The 20130-nt window shown below is 43.8% G+C and overlaps 1 protein-coding gene across 2 annotated transcripts in view; it reads right to left on the bottom strand.

The window, feature by feature from the left end:
- The window catches only part of OTUD7A (OTU deubiquitinase 7A), a 387452-nt gene extending 367546 nt beyond the window's left edge, over positions 1-19906 (bottom strand). For both annotated transcript variants that reach the window (XM_029065552.1, XM_029065554.1), the window contains exon 1: positions 19766-19906. The gene's annotated coding sequence lies outside the window, so the exon portion shown is untranslated. The remainder of the gene's footprint in view (positions 1-19765) is intronic.
- Between the last annotated feature and the right edge of the window lie 224 nt (positions 19907-20130).

Genomic DNA, 20130 nt, shown 5'->3' with positions numbered 1-20130 from the left:
CGATTCAGATAATCGGTGAGTCCCCAGCAGCATACAAGCTAAGATACCACTTTCACAAGGGTTCATAATGTAAAATGTTCACAGCACTGTGATCAATGGGCAATGTTCTGATCTTAGACTTCTCTAAGTTTAAGCATATAACAATTATAAAATAAGCTTTGTACAGGCATACTCCAGGATACAATCACCCCATATTATGCCCAACTGGGGATATGTCTGTTGACTGATTCACCTCAGAGGTCCACCATATCCATCAATGGTATTTTTGAGCAATTGCTGTGTGCAGAGCACTGTACTAAGCACTTGGGAGAAAACAATAAAACAGAGTTGGCAGATATATTCCCTGCACACAATGTACAACCAGTTACTGCAAGAAAGTTACTTCTCTGCCTGTCCCGCTCCTTCACTTGTCCACCTCCCTTTCCTTATGGCTTGCCTGACCCCTGACATGTAATTTGAACTCAGCCTATCGGCCCAGTTCTCCCTCTGAGACTGGAAATAAAGATCAAACAGCGAAAATAAATTCCTGGAGAGACAGCAGACAATGAGAAGAAGGAATACGTCAAAAGGACTTGGCCATCGTTCTGGGGTAGATCCTGGAACAGATCTGAACTAAATGCATGTAAATCTACAGAAACACAACAACCAGTCAGGATACATCCACACCTCTCAGGAACACGATCTGGCTGCACTGTGGGGTAAAAATCAAAAAATCAATGATATTTATTGAGTGCTTACTGTATGCAGAGCACCATACTAAGTGGTTGGGAGAGAACAATACAACAGAGTTGGCAGACACATTCCCTGCCCACAACAAGCTTTTGGTCTAGAGAAGGAGACAAATATATAATTATATACATATTGATACATAATACAGAGTTACTAATTAAAATTTATAGAGATGTTTCTAAGTGTTGTAGGGCTGAGGGTGGGGTGAATAGCAAATGCCCAAAGGACACAAATCCAAGTGGACAGAAGTTGCAGAGGGGAGAGGGAGCTGGTTCATCCACACTATGAAAAGTGTTTGAATTCCAGTGGTTCTGAAGAAACTAGACTCCGTGATCCACTCATTCCTATCTTATGTTTGGATCGTTTGAGAAGCAGCATGGGATAGTGGATAGTGGGCCTGGGAGTCAGAAGGTCATGGGTTCTAATCTTAGCTCTGTCACTTGTCTGCTATGTGACCTTGGGTAAGTCACTTCATTTCTCTGGGTCTCAGTTACCTCATCTGTAAACTGAGTTATGAGACTGTGAGTCCCACTCGGGACAGTAACTGCATCCAACCAGGTTTGCTTGTATCCACCCCAGTGTTTAGTACTGGAAAATACTAAGTACTTAAATACCATTATTATTATTATTATTATTGTCTTTCCTCCTTTTATTTAATGGTATTTGTTAAGTGCTTATTACGTGCCAGGCACTGTCCTACCAAGCTAATCAGGTTGGACGCCACCATCCATGTCCCACATGGGACTCACAGACAATCCTCATTTTACAAATGGGGTAACTGAGGCACAGAGAAGTCAGTGACTTGCCCAAGGTCACACAGCAGACATGTGCCGGACCTGGGATGAGAACGCAGATCCTTCTGATTCCCAGGCCAGTGCTCTACCCACTAAACCATACTGCTCCTCAATTCCCAGTCCACAAATGTTAAAATGCCATGTGGGAGAGGGTTTTTTTTTAATGTCCTAGCAAATTTCAAATGTTTTGACATTTCTTTGACATGAGTTAAAAAAAAAATTCCTAGAAAAAGGACTCCCTGAAGGAGCAATGGAAACTTAGCTTCTCATTCTGCAGGACCATTGGCAGTTCATATCTACCATAAGAAATATGACATGGTACCTATTTTTAAAAATCTTGAATTCATCATCCCCGAAGCATGACCGAATGGAAATTACAAATAAATGGAAACTACAATAAACATGATAGACAATCTGATTTTCTTTTTTAATTTCAGTTCCACAATTTTTCTTTCTAGTAGCCAATTAAATCTTCCATTCCGGGTATAACTTTCTCTTGCAATCTCCCACCCCAAAAGGTTTCCCTACAGCAGGTGTTCACTCATTTCCCCGCTCCATCAAAATCACTTTGAATTACATTTCCGGGCCCCACCGCGTCAGCAACCTCCTACTGCTTGGTGCCATCGCAGAACACAGACACGTGCTCCCCTGCCCCTTGTCAGTGGTAGACGTAATAAGGGGAACGGGGGCCGGTGTCAGGCATGGCCGCAATGCCATGGTGACTCCGTCACGTCAACCTCATCATTTCACTTTGCTCAATGTGTTTCATCGGTTTGGTAAGGAGCCGCTAGCTGCGCCCCAACCTATGTCCCAGACCATTTTTTTTGTAGCTGTTGATAGAGAATTATGTGTGATAGATTTAAAAAGCTTTAGTGGAGATTAGGTAGATTTCATCTATTGCTTCCTCCTTATCAACAAGGTCTATCGCTTTTCTAGATGGCCTTCCCTAAGCCCTCATTTCCTTTCTCTCACTCCCTATTTCATCACCCTGATGTATTCAACCCCCAGCATCAGCTCCACAGCATTTATATACATATCTGTAATTTATTGATATTGTTTGTGTCACCCACCCACCCCTAGCCCCAGAGAGTATGCTCGTTGTGGACAAGGAATGTGTCAATTATACTGTAATCTCCCAAGAGCTTAGTTCAGGCCTCGGCAGAAAGTAAGCACTCAAATACAGTTGAGCGATTCTCTTGGTCTCATCTCTCTGGATGTTCAGAGAACCACTTGTGTGATTACCCAATTCCTTCTTTTCTCGGAGTTTTTTGCAAATTACATGTCTGAGGTTTTATGCCAGGATCTTCCCTGATAAGTAAAAATACCCTGCAATCTCCAAGGTGATCCTTTAACCATTTTAGATGATACTAAAACTCCAAAAACTCAACACTTCATGGACCTTTCATGGTTTTTCAGAAAAGCTAATGATTTCACTATTAAAGCAACAACTGACTTTAATATCGGAGAATGTATGTCATCAGGACTTATTCATTTGATTATATCCAGATTTTTAAAGTATTACTAGTCAATCTTTGGGATCCAGTGAGAAATTTTCCCCATGGATGGGCACACATCATCAGGCTTCCACAGAACATGGGAATCCCCTCTCCATTACCACTGAGAAAACCATGTGTGATAATTGCCACTTTCCCTTCAGTTACTGAGGTTCCCTGTTCGTAGCATGCTCCGTGCCTACCATGCCAAGGATAAAAACCGCTCCTGCACACACCCATGATGTGAGGCCTCCACAAACCTTTGGAAAGCCTGGTGGCTGTGGGTAAACCCAGAGGTCTGATCCCCAGGTAGCCTGAAATTTGGCTCCTCTAAGCCACAGCACCCTCCTGATTTTGGTTTTGTTGCCAGCATTTGTCTGTGTGGGGTTTGGTTTCATCATTCCTGATGTGTCTCCAGTCCCTTCTCCGTACTTACACTCTTAGACTACACTGCACACACCCGATTAGACTGTAAGCCCGTCAAACGGCAGGGACTGTCTATCTGTTGTCGACTTGTTCATTCCAAGCGCCTAGTACGGTGCTCTGCACATAGTAAGCGCTCATTAAATACTTTTGAATGAATGGACAGCGAAACCCTTGAGGGATGGAGACCAGGTCTACGGCCCACCTGGGTATTCTTTTCGGTGCTTAATACAGAATTTTGTAATAGATACTATTTCTAAGCAGCATGGCTCTGTGGCAAGAGCCCGGGCTTGGGAGTCAGAGGTCATGGGTTTGAATCCCAGCTCTGCCACTCGTCAGCTGTGTGACTGTGGGCAAGTCACTTCACTTCTCTGTGCCTCAGTTACCTCATCTGTAAAATGGGGATTAACTATGAGTCTCACGTGGGACCATCTGATGACCCTGTATCTACCCCAGCGCTTTAGAACAGTGCTCTGCACATAGTAAGCACTTAAATACCAACATTATTGTTATTATTACTACTATCCCACCAGCTTCATATTTAGCTATGTCCCAAGACATCTGAAAAGCAATGAAATTGTTCAAAGTGATGTAATAACACATTGAGGTGCCTACCCAGAATCTGGACCCCAAATCAAGCCAATCTGGCTCTTTTTAAATGGTATTTTTTTCTAATCCATCAATAGCATTTGAGTGTTTACCATGTGCAGAGCACTGTATGAAGTTCTTGGGTAAGTACAGTATAATAGTAGGTAGACACATTCCTTTACACAAAGAGTGTACAGTCTAGAGGGGCATTAATATAAATGAATTATGGATATTAATTTAAGTGCTGTGGGGCTGAGGGAGGGGTGAAGAGAAGGAGCAAATCCAAGTTCCAAGTAGAGGAGGGAGAACAGTAAGCATAGAAAGTCACCAACATCTTATAGCCACAGCTATGCTTGGAACGGAATAAAGTATTCATTCAATAGTATTTATTGAGCGCTTACTATGTGCAGAGCACTGTACTAAGCGCTTGGATTGAACAAGTCGGCAACAGATACAGACCCTGCCGGTTGACGGGCTTAGAGTCTAATCGACTGTAGTAGTAGTGTGGCCTAGCGGAAAGGACATGAGCCAGGGAGTCTAAGGAACGGATTCTAATTCCAGCTCTGCCACCTGTCTGTTGGGGGACCTTGGGCAAATCATTTAATTTCTCTGGGCCTCCGTTTCCTCATCTGCAAAATGGGGATTCAATACCTGTTCTCCCTCCTACTCATACTATGAACCGGGTGAGAGACAGGGTCTATGCCCAAACTTTATTATTCCTTTTATCAACTACCCTAGTGCCTCATGCAGTGTTTGGCACATATGTGCTTCACAAATGCCATTATCATAATAATTATTATTAGTGAAGAATGGCAGCAGCACCAGAAGGTTGTCTTCTCTGCTGGAGTCAGCATCTGGGAATGCAAATCTCTCACTTGGCCCGATAATTGCCAACTCACCCTCTCCGTCAGCTTGGACTTTGGCAAATGTGTTGAATTCTTGAGGATGAGGAGGGCAGGTGGAGGCCAGAACTGACAGTCTGAAATGTAGTCTGTTCAGGTCTATTTGCTCATTCAACATATTAAACTTTGGAGCAGCAACTTATTCTGAGTTAGGTCTCTCCCTTATAAAGTATCTAACTCAACACGGTGTTCTAGTTAGACTTTCATTGATACTAACTCCTAAAACAAAGGAACACTGTCGTCAGCAGCCCGAGAGGACAGTGCATCTGCCCCTCCAATCTACACACTCAAAGATATGAGCTGTAACCCACAAACCTTCCGACGTTTGCTTCCTTGGCAGCAGGTTGGGCCTGCCCTTCCGTTCTTCTCGAACTTGTTCTATTTTGAGAACAAGCCCGGGAGTCAGAAGACCTGGGTTCTAATCCCGTCTCTGTCTGTTGTCTGCTGTGTGATTATGGGAAAGGCACTCACTTCTCTGTACTTCAGTTCTCTCACCTATAAAACGGGGATTCAGTAAGCTGTTCTCCCTCCTCCTAAGACTGTGAGCCCCAGATGGAACCTTATGATATGGTATCTAACCCAGCATTAGTAGAATGCTTGGCATATAATAATGATAATAATAATTATGGTATTTGTTATGCGTTACTATGTACCAGGCACAGTACTAAGCACTGGGGGAGGGGGAATCCAAGCAAATTGAGAGACACTCTCCTGTTTTCTTAGGAGCTCACTGATTCTAGACCAATCAACAGTCATTTTTTAAATGGTATTTATGCTCTTACTATATTCCAGGCACTGCTGTATGCACCAGAGTGGATATCAGAAAATCGGGTTGGACAGTCCCTGTGCCATGTGGGGCTCACGGTCTCAATCCCCACTTTACAGATGAAGTAACTGAGGCACAGAGAAGTGAACTGACTTGCCAAGGTCACTCAGGAGATAAGTGGCAGAGCCGGGACGCAAGACCTTCTGACTCCCAGGCCCGTGCTCTATCCACTATGGCACGCACATGGTGTTGAACAAAAAACACAATTTTTTTCCCCTGCTTCCCTCGTTGAGGTTTAAAGTCTAGACCAGGCACACTCTAAATGCATTACTCAAAGTGAACTTCTCCTCAAACTTTCTTGCTTCTGATTTTTCTGTAACTGCAAAACACCGCCGCAGCTTCCTGTGGAATAAATGCGGAAGAGCGTATCAGTGCCTCATCTCTTTTCTCATCCATACCCAGCAAGCTTGGCATGGATCCCACCATCTGTAGCATCATCTTCAAAAATGTAAGGCACCTAAGTATGGGTGCAGAGAGGTATGATTTCAATATTCTCTGTCTACCTTATCTCTCCCACTGGAGTGGAAGCTCCTTGAAGACAGGGTATGTGTCACTTGTTTATTCTGTAATTCCCAAGCACCGTTTACACTGCACCATACCAAGTGGTCTCTTAATAAATATTACTATTTTTTGTGGTAAAGCAGTAGTTTTCCTACTATAAGATTAAGTATCTGCCCTTGAGGAGTTTGGATTCTGAAGGAGGGGTGAGTATCCTGTTTTTGAAGTAGCATGTTATGAAGAGTGCCTTAAGGCTTCACAAAAACTCACTTTTCCTGGCCCGTTAGTCTACTTGGGTACTCTCTTAACTCTGTGTCATCCCATTATGTCTAGCTATCCCGAACCAGGCTAACAAATTCCTCTCCTTTTAGCATGTGTTGGCTGGTCTCACAAGCCAGCTTTAGAAACCACTTACTCAAGCTATAAATAGCTTAACACCTTCATGTTGCTCTTCCTCTGCCAAAGCCCATATTCCCTAATCGCTTTGGGTTGGATTTTTCTGAATTCCTTCCAGTTTCCCCTTACAATTCTGAGGTGGCCCCAAGCTGGATGTAACACAATCAGGACAGTGTCCCCCAGACTTTGAAGAGAAACAATCAACTCCTTCTTGGGTGACATGAGGCCTCCATGTAGAGAGCTCCAAATAGCTCTGACCTTCTCTCCTGACATCATTATGTTACCAGTGCCTAGATGCAGCACCCTTCGCTCCTGGAGATTCTTGTAACCTTGGTTTCCCTCCCTGAATGCCCTTAAAATTATTCATTTTAAACATTTTTTTCCCTTAATTCCTGATGATCCTCCAGTGGAGATATTTCTTACTGCAAATTACATATCTCATTTTTACTTTCTTTACCATATGATACATGAAGAGAAACTGCAAATAAAGCCTCCCTCGATTAATATAGATTTTTTACTGAAAAAGGCCAAGAAAAAAGTCACTGGCTACAGCAATTACCTTTTAAATACAATTAAACAATACAATACTAATTGAAAAAGAATGGTAAATATTTCAATGTTTGAAATCAAGTTAGCCACCTACTAAAGTACTGAATTATTTTCAAGGAGGGGGGCAGGGAGAGGTATCTAGCAAGCAGCAACAGGTCTTAAATCGTGCCCTGCACATGCCCACAACTGCCTCTATCTACCCCAAATCTACTTGCACCAACTTCTGGATAAAGTTATGCCCAAAAGACCCTTATGGGAAGAACATGCCTTAATCGTTCTATTACGCTGTATCCAAATTTCGTGGTCTGTAATTGTGGGATTACGGTAGAGCTAACCTTGCTATAAGTGCTTGGCCCAAGTGAGTGCTCAATAAATACTAGTGATGAATGTGATTGTCATGAGCGTGGTAACTGTTCAAGAGCTTGTAGATCACAACCAAAACCTCTCAAAAATTAAAAATTATTCATGAAGCAGAAGTACAAATTAAAAATGAACATATAATATGGCATACCATACATGACTATGCTGAAAATAAATTCTGCTATCCAACGTAAGCACCGCAGTACAGTATGTGAAATATCTTCTCCGGTATCAAAGTATCTCCTCTCAGAATAAACTAGTCTTCATATTTAATGCCTAAACCATCAGTACCAAAATATGTAATACTTTGATGATACATTGCTTTTCACTGTATTTACAGTGAAATGAAAACAATTTAGAAAATCTATATTACAAATACTTCACATTTTACTTAACTAATGCATGTACAATCCAGATTATTGAATTAAATAATTTAATGTAAATGCAGAGAACTTAGAATACTGTGGTTTTAAAATATTGACGACTGACAAAGTGCTACAAGATAGATATGATGTGAAGACTGTGAGCCCTTCGTGGGACAACTTGATTGTCCTGTACCTATCCCAGCGCTTAGAACAGTACTCTGCACATAATAAGCACTTAACAAATACCAACATTATTATTACCATCTTTCCCAAGTAATTGAAGATTATATAGAAAATGTTACATATTTCTGAAAAAAAATTACAGACAAATGGGAACTTTAAATTTTGTCCACAAGTTGCTGGACAAATTAACGGAACAGACACTATTACCAAATACTAAATTTTAATGTCAATATTTGGGAAGGATTGCAAGGGTCCCAAGTCAGGGGTCTCTTTCCTCAATCTTTATTTATGCCAAATCCCTAAAAGTTCCTGAGTTTGTCCCTAGAATTCATTCAATCGTATTTATTGAGCACTTACTATGTGCAGAGCACTGTACTAAGTGCTTGGAATGAACAAGTCGGCAACAGATAGAGACAGTCCCTGCCGTTTGACGGGCTATGGTTTCAGAAGGCTGGGTCTGTATCCAAAACAAACATAGGGGAGACAAGATGGGAAAAGGTAGCACAGCAGCATGAAGAGGGATCTTGTTTTCTCTGGTGAAGTTGTCCAACCTGATGTGCTATTGTTTTAATGAGATGTTCTTCCCCTTGATTCTATTTATTGCCACTGTTCTTGTCTGTCTCCCCCGATTAGACTGTAAGATCGTCAAACGGCAGGGACTGCCTCTATCTGTTACCGATTTATCCATTCCAAGTGCTTAGTACAGTGCTCTGCACATAGTAAGCGCTCAATAAATACTATTGAATGAATTAGCTTCTAACCAACCCAGCAATTAGTACAGTGCCTGGCACATAGAAAGCACTTAAATACCACAATTATTAACATTATTAAGCTTACACAATGAATCTTTAGAGGTATGCTAGGGATATGGCCATGGGTATTTGCTGAGGAAAGAGGAGGGGAAAAATGAAACTCGTCCACTAGACCGTAAGCTTGTGGGCAGGGAACGTGTCTACCGACTCAGCTGTACTGTATTCTTCCAGATGCTTAGTACAGTCTTCTCTAAACAGAATGTGTTTGTTGTTATACTGCACTCTCCCAAATGCTTAGTACAGTGCTTTGCATTCAGTAAGCACTCAAATACAATTGAATGAATAAATGATTGATTGATTGGTAGATATATTTCCACCACACTGCACCCTTTCAACTGATTCTTCCAAATCCACTCACAGCCTACAACACAACCAGAACAGTGGAGGGTGTGGACACTTTGCAACGGCATAGCAATACAGCTGAGGGGGAAAGGTTGAGGGACAAAGAAAAAAAGGAAGAATTTATTGAGCGCTGACTCTATGCAGAGCACTGTACTAACTGCTTCAAGTTATAGGACATACTTCCTGCCACTAAACTTAGAAAGAAGTAGTGCTGGGCCTCAGAACTGCCCATAAGAATGATTGGCCAAAATCACAATCTAGAATCAAAATCCAGACTATGACTATATTTCATCATGAACCAGTCACACTGAGAAACCAGAAGAGAGGAAGCTGAGCAGCTGGGCTAAAAGGTTGCGAAAAGATGGTCGGAATCAGAGTCTCCCAACCAAGAAGCTACGGAAAGCGGATTGGGGCATTATCTCAAAGTCACATCCCTCCGCTTTCCCGCTGGGTATGTTTGGACACTCTCTGCCACCGAGCATATGGTGGCCCTCATACGTAGCTAGAGAAAAATTTCCAGGAGATCCAGAGCCAGGACCTCAAACGTCAGCCTGCCTCACGAGCCAAGGTTTGTCAGCACCCATTAATAACAACTGGTATCTTTTACGTGCTTATTATATGTCAGGCACTGTAATAATGTTGGTATTTGTTAAACGCTTACTATGTGCTGAGCACTGTTCTAAGCGGTGGGGTTGCCACAAGGGAATCAGGTTGTCCCACGTGGGGCTCACAGTCTTAATCCCCATTTTACAAATGAGGTAACTGAGGCACCGAGAAGTTAAGTGACTTCCCCAAGGTCACACAGCTGACAGGTGGCCGAGCCAGGATTCGAACGCATGACCTCTGACTCCAAAGCCCGTGCTCTTTCCACTGAGCCACGCTGCTTCTCTACTAAGCACTGGAGTGGATGCAAGCAATTTGGGTTAGACACAGTCCCTGTTCCCCTTGGGGCTCACAGTCTAAATCTTCATTTCGCAGATGAGGAAACCGAGGCACAGAGAAGTGAAGCGACTTGGCCAAGGTCACACAGCAGACAAGTGGCAGAACCATGATTTGAACCCACGTCCTTCTGACTCCCCGGCCCATGCTCTAACCACTAGACCATGCTCTTACTTGGGATTTCAGCAGGAGTGACTGCCCAGGGCTCTGCCCATGAGGTGCATCCATCCCAACTTAAAAATCAAAAAAAGTTAATTACCACAAACATAAACTAAGCCCTGGATCCTCTCCTATTCTCCCCAGATAAACCGTACACTCCTTGTGGGCACGGATCATGTCTGGCAACTGTATTGTACTCTCCCAAGTGCTGAGAACAGTGTTCTGCACCCGGTAAGTGCTCAATAAACACTAGGGATTGAACGATTGATCCTGTACAGTGTGGATATCCATGCAGGTCTCTGGCTACACCTCATTTAGAACCAGCCATGGAAGGGTTCAAAAAGGGGAAAAATTATGACTGAATACATGTCTGCTACACAAAAATTGGAAGAAACTATTATGCAAAATCTGGTCTGCACATTGGCAAATCTTTTAAAACAACCTCAAAATTTTAAATTCAGTTGTTGATGATAACGTTAATAGTATTAAAGTCAACCATTCAAACCTTTCCAAGGCAAACACTAGATTACGAAAGGAATTTGAAAAAAAAATCAAGTTTTATATTCAATAAAAGACCACATCATAATCAGATCAATTCAAATATGGATTTGGCTTTCATTTCTTGCAGGAAGAACTGGCTAAGAATAAGCTATGTAAATTGAACCCCACAGCATGGTCCACAAAGAACACACTCAAAATATTGTATAACAATCAACAGTAAAGATTAGTTTATGTGAAGAATGACACATTTAAAGTTCATATCATAGGGCATTTAAAGCTGACATTTTCCAGGTTTAGTAAACTGTTCAATAACATTTAGTACAAGTAAAAACATTGAATGACACAAATAAATGCAAAGTTTTCAAAACTCATTGCCTTCAACTGACTAATTGAGATGGCACTAATGGAGGGGAAGCAGCGTGGCTCAGTAGAAAGAGCCTGGGCTTCGGAGTCAGCGGTCATGGGTTCGACTCCCGGCTCTGCCACTTGTCAGCTGTGTGACTGTGGGCAAGTCAATTAACTTCTCCGTGCCTCAGTTCTCTCATCTGTAAAATGAGGATTAACTGTGAGCCTCACGTGGGACAACCTGATTACCCTGTATCTACCCCAGCGCTTAGAACAGTGCTCTGCATATAGTAAGCACTTAACAAATACTAACATTATTAACATTATTAGAGTTGGATACATTATTCCAATGTTTTCACAGGCATTAAATAAAAAACACGGTCGGTTCTTCCTACACAGCTCAACCCAGACCTGTTGGTACAGCCAACATAACAACTGAACCGGCTTCCTCACTGGCCTCCCTGTTTCGAGCCTCTTTCCACTCCAATCTATCCTAAGGACTACCTCCAGGATCAGCTTCCCAAAGCGACCGCCTACATCAAGCAAAAAGCTCTCACAGTGGACTTCATGAGTTTTCACCAACTCACCTCATCTTACGCATTCGCCGTCTTAACGTACTCCTTCCCAACCCAATCTCTCTCTTCCTCACAGTTACACTTCTAGACGTACTTATCTCTCCCACCTCTATCTTGTGCAGACTTCTGACTCCCTCCCCGCCAACTCTGCTGTCCTCCCCATATTCGAAGCTCTTCTGAAAGTCTGCCTCCTCCATCATGCCTTCCCTGATTAATTCCCGGTATCCCAACTCATACAAACTCCTAACAGTCATCCCTATCACTTGCATGCCTATTGACGCTTATCCACAGCACTTATGACTATACATTTATTCTACTGCACATTTGATTATTAGGATTGCTGCGTTTAAATACTTTTATGTCCGGTTCTTCCAGTAGAGTTCAGCTCCCTGTGGATGAGAAATGAATCACTTACTTTTGTACTTTGTGGTACTTAGTACAATGCTTTGCAGTCAATGGGTGCACAATAAATGTTAGTATTATTAATTACACTTGGATTTGCCCCATTTATTCACCCCAACCTCAGCCCCAAAGCACTTCCGTATACATCCATAATTTATTTATATTCATGTCCCTCTTCCCCTCCAGCACGTAAGCTCCTTGTGGGCTGGGAACATGTTAACCAACTCCCTTACACTGCACTCTCTCCCTAGTGTTAAACACAGAGCTCTGCACACATGAAGTGTTTAACAAATGTGACTGATTGTTATTTCAAAGTGAACGGAATATGAAACTAACAAGTTTTCTCTTCACTGAACTACCGACTATTCTTCTCAAGTAGGAGACACGATCCCTGTCACACACGAGGCCCAGACGAAGAGTCCTGCTGCTGAGAGACCGGATTGTGCTGGCATTAAACCAAAACTTCCAGCCACTACAGTCAATAGCCTTTACTGAATAATAATAAGGATGGTATTTGTTAAACGCTTACTATGTGCCGAGCACTATTCTAAGCTCAGGGGTAGATTCGAGGTAATCAGGTTGTCCCACGTGGGGCTCACAGTCTTAATTCCCATTTTCCAGATGAGGTAGCTGAGGCATGGAGAAGGTAAGTGGCTTGCCCAAGGTCACCCAGACAAGTCGCGGAGCCGGGATTAGAAGCCAGGTCCTCTGACTCCCAGGCCCGTGCTCTTTCCACTAAGCCACGCTGCTTCTCTTGAATGCTTACTGCTCAACAACAGCTGAGCTTCTGGCCAGGGGAACTGCTCTGCTGAAAAGGAATGGATTTTTGCATGACTTGTCATTCCAGTTGCAACACGTCCTCACAACCCACCATAACCACCAGAGATGTGAACAATGACATCTCATTTAGAGCAGATTCAACTTCCAATCCGGCATGGCTTCCATGGTCCAGGCCAGGTCCGAGAGCAGCTCACCAGACACACCCGGACCAGAGGTGGGATTGGCAACGTCCCTCCATCCTGCAGTTGCTAAGGAGGAAAGAGACCAAAAGAAGCCCAAATCCTTCCTGAAGCAGAGGCCTGCAGAGAGAGGAACAGAGAGGGGCTCTCATCCTCAACTAGTCCCCATTTTTCAGGCCATTTCCAGGGAGGTTTCCTCAAGCCCATCGTAGGGATGGAAAGGGAATCGACTGCCCTCTGGCTCCCTTGGAGATCCAAAAACTCAAGACAGGAGGCAGGCTGTTTCCGGGCTCCGTCAGGACAGAACCGTTTCCAAGTCAGCCCGGGAAATTATTCTCAAAGGAATCACTCTGATTGCAGAATGGGAATGGACAGCTTCTGAGAGCCATCAATGCAACCTGTTTCCAATACTCATCAAGTTACAGTATTGTCAGAGGTTGCAGTATTTAAATATTTAGGACTGGCTGTCAAAGCTCTTTCTTTCAATCTACCTTTGTTTATTAAAGGGATGATTAGTTCCAGTTTACATGTATCTGTTAGAAAAGGAAACGCCATTGAACATAATAAAAAAAAACCCATATCTTAATGTACATTGGAAGCTATATATTTTAAAGTTACATTTTAACTGTTATTCTCCTTTCTTCCATCAGTAGTTGGCCTGCTCTAGGGCATGAGAAGGGGAGGTAAGGGGGAAAAGGCAACTGTGATTTTTTTCTTTAATTAACATTTCACATCATTCCTAATAACCACCTAAGGAATAGGGAAATGTTTTACTAGTTCATTCGCTAAGAGAAATATAAGTGAGCAACCTACTGTGCCATAGTTTTTACTGTCTGAGCTTAGCAGCTACAAGTAAAATGCCTTTATCTAACCTAATTCCACACAGGGGAGCCTGCTGTTAAATAAACTGGCAAATACTAAAAGTCAAATTAACTACATTCAAACTACAGGCTGTGTGTTTTTTCTACTGCCTTTGTTTTCCGGGAAGAAAAATGAAGAAATAATTGCAAGAGTGGTCTGCCATTCCCGATAAGGAGGAGCCAGTAAGAGTGGCTAAAGGGGTGTTGTGGGGATCACCTCAGCAAGTCATTGGCCACTGGGAAGAGAGCATGGGCCTGGGAGCTAGAGGGTCATGGGTTCTAATATCAGCTCTGCCACTTGTCTGCTGTGTGACCTTGGGCAAGTCACTTCACTTCTCTGGATCTCAGTTACCTCACCTGTACAATGAGGAACAAGACTGAACGCCTCACACGGGACAGGGACTGTGTCCAACCCTATTCGTTTGCATCCATCCCAGCGCTTAGAATGGTGTCAGGCACATACCAGCACTTAAATATAGTTATTAGTATTATTATTAGCCGAGGGTCCAGCACCAGCTTGCACTGACTTGTCTATCTTGCTGCCCACCTCTCACCCTCATCTTGCCTCCGGCCCCTCCTTTCTCATATCCGACAGACAACTGCTCTCCCAACCTCCCTTTCAAAGCCTTATTGAAGGCACATCTCCTCCAAGAGGCCTTCCCTAAGCCCCCACCTCCTCTTCTCCCACTCCCTTGCGCATTACCCTGACTTGCTCCCTTTGTTCATCCCCACTCCCAGCCCTAGACCACTTATGCATTTATACATATCTGTAATTTATATTAATGTCTCCCCCTCTAGACTGTAAGCTTGTTGTGGGCAGGGAATGTGTCTGTTATAATGTCTTAGTGTAGCGCTTAGGAGAGTGTGCTGCACCTAAGAGGTGCTCAATAAATGACTGACTTGAGGAGTCCACACAAACTCAAGTCTGCAGGGCCCTCTTGGGCTGCACCCCAAGCCCACCCAGTCGACTTTGGCCTGGCTCTCACTGAGAAATCCTCCTTCTTCACTCTGGTTCATCACCTGCTGGGTAGAGGCGGGCCAGGAGGGCCGGGAGCTCAACAAACAGCCCAGCCAGTGGTCAAGACCAAGACAGATGAAGACTTATGGGACTCTGCTGACTCTGTTTGCTCCTGCTACTCTCTGAGTGGTGGGAGCCACAGCCAAGCGACTCCAGAAACACTTCCCTGTCCAACACTAGACCACATCCCTTTTAAAAAAGTTGGCCATGTGGGAGTAAATCGACCCTAAAGAGTTGGGAAATCTTCAGAGAGCTTGGGATTCCCCTGGTAAAAATCTTGTGAGCCTGTCAAAATTGTTGGGTTCAAGCTGGATCAATTTAGGTCCTCAGAGTGTAGTCCCTGCCGAGCCGTAGCATATGAGACCCTCCTGGGCTGTGACCTCCTTGAGAATAGGGATGAGCTCTACTAAAGCTACTGAATCCATCGACGGAATTTATTGAGAATTGTGTGCAGAACACTGTACTAAGAGCTTGGAAAAGTACAGTGCAAGAGAGTTGGCAAAAGCGATCCCTGTTCTCAAGGAGACACAGACATAAAAATAAATTACAGTCAGAGGAAATAGTAGACTGTAAAGATATTTACCCAAGTGCCGTAGGGCTGGGGTACAGTCGACACGGAGAGGAGCACGGGTAGGGGAAACGAGGGCATCAGACAAGTCCTCTCGGAGGAGATGAGATTTTAGGAGGGTTTTGAAGGTGGGCACTTAGTACAGTTCTCTGCACAGAGCAAGCGGTCAATAAATACTACCGATTCATAAGAGGGGAGCGGTAGGGAAAGAGAGTCACCTTCCCGCTGGTACTTAGGCAGACAAGGCCTTGAATTTTAAAGTATCGATAGTGACATAAGTGTCTTAGCTACCACACGTCAGTCCACAAGATGCCCGTCCAACTGTCAAAATTAAAAGGTCTGCTCTAGTTTGTGCTCAAGTGAGTCTTTCCATGCTAATTCTAGAGGTTTTCCATGTGCAGCCACTGTGGTGAGGTATTTGAAAAAATGTTTTCACATGCCCCTTAAACCAAGATGAGAACTCCCCCTACTGGTTTTCCAAAAGCTCACAACCCAAAGGGGACCAAACAATTAATAGTACTTACTGAGTGCCTACTATATGCACAGCACTGAACTTTGAGCTTTGGAGCTCGGTAGAGCCGTTCTTCGGTTCAGAGAGAGAGTATTGGTAAGATACACGGTCTTTGTTCTCAGGGAGCTATTTAATCTACCAAAAAAGACACCAAAAAACCTCTACAGTGGAAGATTGAAAAGACAGATATGTGAACCAATACATGCTCTAATAGGTGAATAAATAAATTGGTGTGATCAGAGGTGGCTGTAAAATGAGGGACTGATTTTTCATTTGGAGGACTGGTTCTAAAAGAAGGGAGCGATCTGCGGGAAGGGAGGAAAAATGACGGCTGAGAGGGAGAGGCAAATAGGATTTTTAAAAAAGCCACCATTTGGGGTCTTCTCTGGCTGGAAACTCTAAAATCTTTCCAGGGACCCAGGATAGGCAAGTCTGGAAGTCTACCTCAAAAAGCAGTTTGAGCAATAGCTTCCCTCCTTCTCCCCCCCAAATTGGAATGGATATCAGTGGCTGTGAGTATAGAAGTTCTGAGATGAAGGAAGAGAGTAACTAATCAGGAGGGCTTTGAAGATGGAGAGAGCTGTGGTCTGGTGAATTTGAAGAGAGAGTTTCAGGCAGGTGGAAGGCATGAGAGCAAGGGTCTGAGGACAGGAGAGGTGAGAGTTAAAACTGCAGTCTCTTAAAAAGACCAAACACGAAAAGCGAGTATGGAGAGAATAAAAACACTCTTAAATGTTAAAATAAATTTTGAAAACATCATCTACTACGTCTCTCAACCCGCCCTAGCCAAAACAATAAAAAAAAACCCCAAAAAATACCAACCGTACCCTTTCAATAGAAAGGACAGGACATTTTCAAGCAAATTATTGGGGGAGCTGAATTGTCTGCTAATGTGTTAGTCTTGACCCAGTCTAAAAATTTCCGGATTTAATTGGAACATTTAAATTCTCTTATATAAGCACCAGGTGGATTTTGAAAGACCTATATGCTTTATGGAAAACTCCTGTCAGTCTGAACAGAACCTATAAAGCAAACCTGATTGCAAATGAAAATCTGGTATTATTACGTTCATTAACTTCAGGGACTTTTATAATGAATTATATAATAAGATGCCGAAACACGCAAGCCAAGTCTTCTCTTGTCCACGAGTAGCATATTTTTGACTGATGCATCAGTCCATAGTCACACAGAATAAGTTTTTGTACTGCTGCATGTTTGAAATTATTTTAGTGCTACCATAAAATAGGTGAGGCCAAACCTTTCAGTTTTGCTGAAACATCACAGTCTGGAGGGAGAACACATACATCTCAGTTTTTAATATTCTGTTCAACCACCATTCCTCACAGGTGACCAAGTACGGGCCACTTCAACGGACTTCTCTTGTCAGAGGGACCCTCGCCAGCAAATGGGAGTGACATTACAAGCATCACTAAAGCCACGGGCTTCTTGGAGTAGGGAAGGGGACAAGTTGTAACTAATAATCACTCCAGACACAGGAGTAATTTCATGCTGCTAAAAACCTCTTCTTCCTAAGCCCATTCCTTTCAAATTTCAACCGTGTCAGGAAGATGAAAATATCTTCCTATCCTCTCAAAAGGGTTATATTTATAAAACATTTATAGTGCATGATTACTGCACTACTGTGGTCCTTGTCAATTGTCTCCCATGATGTGAGTTTCTCAGTGTCAGAGAAACTTGGCACCGTCTCAGAAACCAAATTTCACTAAAAAGGGGACCATGTCATGCAAACCTATGACTTACAACACATTAAGACAAACTGCCCGTCTTCCTCAAATCCTCATTGTGGGCTATTGTTCACCCCTGACCTACATTACATATGGGAGCTGGGGAAATAAAGGGAGGGAGATTATGACAAGAAAGATATCTTCAAACACTTATGTCTTTCAATGAGCAGGCTCTCTCTGATTCAGAGACTCAACCAAAGGCTTCCAGCCTAACTCTAAGAGTGATAGTCTGGTCGATCAAAGGTATCTATTGAGCCTTGAGCCCTTATTGTGTACAGATCACGCACTGAGTGCTTGAGAGAGGACAATAGAGTTGGTAAACATAATCCCTGCCCACAAGGAATTTACAATCTCCCAACCCTTCACCTCCCCCATTCCTGAAATAAAAAGTGCCAATATCTTTGGCGATATCTTTAAGTATTCACCACATCCTCTGGATGCCTAGGGAAGGGGCTTGATTCTCTTAAAAATCAGATGGGAGGTGGGGGGGTGCTCCACCATGAATGGATCATAAATTCAATGGGCAAAGGATCCAGCAAGTTTGTAAGCATCACTGCTTAAAGATTTCCCCATCAATTCACCTGTCCCTGCCCTCAAAACCCCCAAGGCTACAGGCAAGCATTTTCTCTTATCCATTTTAACTGCTGAAGGTCACGGCAAACGTATTAAAATACAATCTGTTGCCTTCGATCTGTATTGGATTTTTATGGGATTTTCTAAATCGGGGTAGAGCATATTCAAATGGCTGCAGCAAGACAGAAAGTTTCTGATAAATGATGACATCATTGACATTTCTCAAATTTAAAGGGGCATCCAAGGCACGGCAGATGTGATTTTTTTTTTCCCTCTCCAGTAAAGAGTCACCAGAGAAAGCCGGGAGTTACCCAACTTAGTCCCTAGACAGGTGAATCACATCAAAGCTTCAGAAATCTAGTTGTAAATGCTCATCCACTGTGGCCTGTCTTCTATGGCAGCCTAAGGAAGCTGATAAATGTCTTAAGAACCCAGAGCGGAATAATTTCTCTCCCATTATCAATGCCTTAATTCTTGTCAAGGTAGCCTGCTTGGATATATTCTCAAGTAGCCTCCTAACGTATAAAAGATCTACATAAAGGCATCACCTCCAGGAGACTTACTTACATAGTCCTGGAATCACGTGCTGGTTTGGGAAAAGGGGACTGAGAGAGGAAAGGAGCGTCTAGTATTCCAGAGTTCTCTCCCAGATAGAGGATGAAGCTCCACCAGCAACAAGACACATCCCGGCACCTTCCCAGTTGGTTCCTTTGCACAAGGAGGGGAACCTTGGTGGGTCCCCCCCCCCCATCAAAAGAATTTGCAGGGAAAGCAGCAAAACAATAACGAATTCGATGGAAGATCCTGCAATGCAGAATTACTTCCAGAATCTCATTATTGAAGGGAAGGGATAGGGAGAGCTGTCCATGTCGGGGGGATTGGAGAAAAGGGGAGAAGGAAGAAGACAGAGATTCAGATGTTGGATTTATAAAAGAAAAGGAGCAGGCTCTAGGTCAACCCTAACCTGTCCAATGCCACCTCTTAACCTTTCCCCCCTAGACCAACCGTTGCTTCGGGGCAGGGGACGTGTCAGCTAATTCTGTTGGATCGTGCTGTCCCCAGCGCTTAGTAGAGTGGTCTGCCCAGAGTAAGTGCTCGATAGATACCCCTGATGGATTGATTCCCCCCCCCAAAGCTGGGACCTTCCTATAAGCAAAGACGAGCTGGCACGCATCGGTTGGATTTGCAAAAGAAGCTAAGGGAGAAAGGTGGGGGGGGGGGGTTGATTAAGGAGGGAGGGGGATTGGTGCACCTGTCCCATCCTCCCCCTGCAGTGACCCCCATCCCCTCCTCCCTCCAGAACCCGGTGACCCCCAGAGGAAAGAGGAGGGAGGCTCAGCGTCTCCTTACCTGCTCCGGACGCTGCGATCGCTTTATTAACCGACTTCCATTTTCTTTCGCTTTAAACTAAGGGGAATCGAATCAGCTGGCTCCTCTCTGCCTTGCTCTCAGCTGCTGCTCTCAATCATCCGGGGGGGGGGGGGGGGGGGGGAGGTTGCTGGTTCCTCCTCCTCCCCCTCCTCCAGTACCTTCTTCTCCTCCTCCTCCTCTCCCTCCTCCTCCTCTCCCTCCTCCTCCTTTTCCCCTTCTCCTTTCCCTCCTTCTTTTTCTCCTCCTCTTTTCCCTCCTTCTCTTTTTTCCTCCTCCTGCTCTGTCCGTCGCCTGGAAGGGCAGCTGCTTGTCTCTGGATCTTTGGGTCCCTGGGTCTGTCTCTC

The sequence above is a fragment of the Ornithorhynchus anatinus genome, chromosome 5 (assembly GCF_004115215.2).
Source record: "Ornithorhynchus anatinus isolate Pmale09 chromosome 5, mOrnAna1.pri.v4, whole genome shotgun sequence".
NCBI lineage: Eukaryota > Metazoa > Chordata > Mammalia > Monotremata > Ornithorhynchidae > Ornithorhynchus > Ornithorhynchus anatinus.
The sequence above is the reverse complement of the archived record's forward strand: the minus strand, read 5'-3'. Positions and strand labels throughout refer to the sequence as shown.